This window comes from Centruroides sculpturatus, unplaced genomic scaffold, assembly GCF_000671375.1.
Source record: "Centruroides sculpturatus isolate CEXI.00-Female unplaced genomic scaffold, Cexi_2.0 scaffold499, whole genome shotgun sequence".
Classification (NCBI taxonomy): domain Eukaryota; kingdom Metazoa; phylum Arthropoda; class Arachnida; order Scorpiones; family Buthidae; genus Centruroides; species Centruroides sculpturatus.
Genome location: NW_019384801.1, coordinates 190,468 through 193,114, shown reverse-complemented (window position 1 = coordinate 193,114; position 2,647 = coordinate 190,468). Strand labels below are relative to the sequence as shown.

Here is a 2,647-nt window from a genome sequence, read left to right as displayed (position 1 = left end):
AAACACACGAAGCAATTGCGTTGTCGTAACACGTAACAACACTCCCATTTTTTCCTTCACAGTAAAATGCGTCTATACATTTTATTGAATCCAAAATAATTAAAGAAGAACTTTCTAACAATCAACTTAACATTTGAATTCAGCTTCAGTAGAACAAAGCCTCTGAAATTCTACTCCAGTCTCAACCCCTTCGAGATACGGCATTGAAAATGATGACGTAATAATAGATGACATTGATAATACGAACGTCACGTCTAATTTCAAAATCTCCAATATTAACTGACATTGGCAATAAGCATCGAACAGAATTTTTCGTTTACGAAGTCACAAAGCAGTGACATGTTCGGTGGGATACGCACTAATTTATGATAGATTTACTTCTTATTATAATGAATCCAATTAATTGTGTGATGAATTCGAGAGTATACTGAAACAAAACAGATATTTTTTTATAAAAAGCTGCTTGTATACAAGCCGTTTTCTATATAAATAAACAACAATAGAAACAATAAACCTTATTATAATATAATATATGAGATATTAAACTTACACTTAAAACCGCTTGCTTCTCGAAGAAAAAGAAATTGTTGCTTCTGAATCCCACTTCGGCTCTCGATATGGACATTAATACTTCTGTCTGAGAACAAAGAAAACAAATTTCATTGTATTGTCGATACGCGAATTTTTATTTAAAATGTACTAAAAAGGAGACAAATTTTCATGCAAACCGAAGTAAAATATTCAATTTTAAAATTATGAAATAGTATTTACGATTTTGTTGTTGTCATCGTCAAGGAAATAAATGTCCATTATACAAGTGAAAAACCGATCCATCTGAAAAATATTAATTGTATAATTGTTCTTAATCAATTCATGTGGTTAGGAGACATAAATTTACAAATTTTCTGTTAAATGAAAGTAACTTACGTTCGAAGGAATTCTTGTCAAGTAAAGAAAATATATTGAAAAAGCAATCCATGTCGAAAAGACTGTAAAGCATATCAACAGATATAAGTATGTAAACGATACGTAAAGTACCACATATATAATTACGATGCTGATTATGGGAATTAAAACTGTTATCAACAGAGCATGAATAGTTTTGAATATTTTATCTGTTCTTTTAATAAAAGATACAATCGACGACAGTTCCAGTAGCATTGTCTTGCTATTAACATCGTCCCTTTTTATTTTTACCTTTATGTCTATAATAAATATATCTAACAATTGAATACAGATGTAAGTAAGAATCCAAATGAATCCGGCGCTATAACAAAGCACGCTGACGTTGATGAGAACGCCGAATGAAAAATGAAAGGTACAGAAACTTTCTTGCCAGAATAATTTATCCAGAATATCCGTAAACGTTCCTGTAATACACATGTACAGTGCCAACTGACAAACACGAAAATATTTGGACCAAGCAGAAAGAAATTACAACCAAGTCTTGATAACGCAGTAATTTTGGTTGAATTTTCTTCACGCATTTTACGTTTTCGTCCAGCAGTTTGATCGCCTTTATTATGTGAAATGCATTTGTATTATACAGGTAAAGAAAGAACGGAGACATCAAAAGTGGAACTAATAATACCAATCGTGAATTCCTTCCGTAGATATTCCATAAAACGGGAATGCCACAGAAATCATCGATATGCGAATTTATAAAAATCTTTGATAAATGATCCGGATAAAAGAAGAAAATAGAAATTATCGTTATAAAGTATGCATCAAATAAAAGCGCTTTAACTCATAAATAATCCTGGCGCTTGGGTATAAATACACCAATGACGCGTAAAACGTTTAGATAAGGACGAATTGTATTTAAAAGAGAATATTCCATGAAGAATTAATAGATTTATACTGACCGGTAGCCTCAAAAAATAAAATAAAAATTTTTCTTCGTTTCCTCGATGTTCTACATCTCTATTATCCATGCAAAATTAGTACTTATTCCCTTGCTATCTTTCTATTTTCATTCGCTGCGATAAAAATATGCGAATATTGATTGACATAATGGAAATTTTATATTAATCTAATTTCAAAATCCATTAAGTTATATTTATCATTTTCGACAGTAAATATTAAAACATTTAAAGAATTTGAATGACTAAAACGCATGTGATAATTAGTGTGCTGAACAAGTTGTGTATTATAGTTATTGCCATATACCATCATTGACAAAATCGATATTCTTAACAATTTTCTAAAAGCAGTAATTCTTTTAGAAATTCGGAAAGATTGCATCACGCCATCTTTCCGAATTGAAAACTGATTATTTTTTTACAAACATAATTTCATTCACAATTTCATTATTTATTCACCTGAGAATCATTGAAATAGAATATTCTAACAATAAATTTCTTTTATTTGCTTATTTATATTTAAACGTGAATCCATGGTGTGAATAAAAATAATTTTATTCGTTCTATGCATTTACGTTGTCAATTTAGAGAAAGTAGCAGAAATGATATTTTAAAACTATATATTCTTCTTATTGTTAAAATTTACTCTTGTTTCCTTTCTGCAAACAAAGACAATGTAATTTCACATCACCATCTCTGGGTAAACACTACCTTTTCCGTACAACAGCCGGACTACTGCAGAAAAGTAAGATAACAAATAAGTCCAACATTCACTTTTAATTTTC

General features: G+C 29.9%; 1 long non-coding RNA gene across 1 annotated transcript; it reads right to left on the bottom strand.

The window, feature by feature from the left end:
• Positions 1 to 297: 297 nt before the first annotated feature.
• On the bottom strand, positions 298 to 993 carry LOC111629545. The gene is made up of 4 exons (XR_002757354.1): positions 928 to 993; positions 772 to 834; positions 551 to 637; positions 298 to 427 (listed from the first exon to the last, which is right to left on the bottom strand). It is a non-coding gene; the product is annotated as an uncharacterized LOC111629545 (long non-coding RNA).
• Between the last annotated feature and the right edge of the window lie 1,654 nt (positions 994 to 2,647).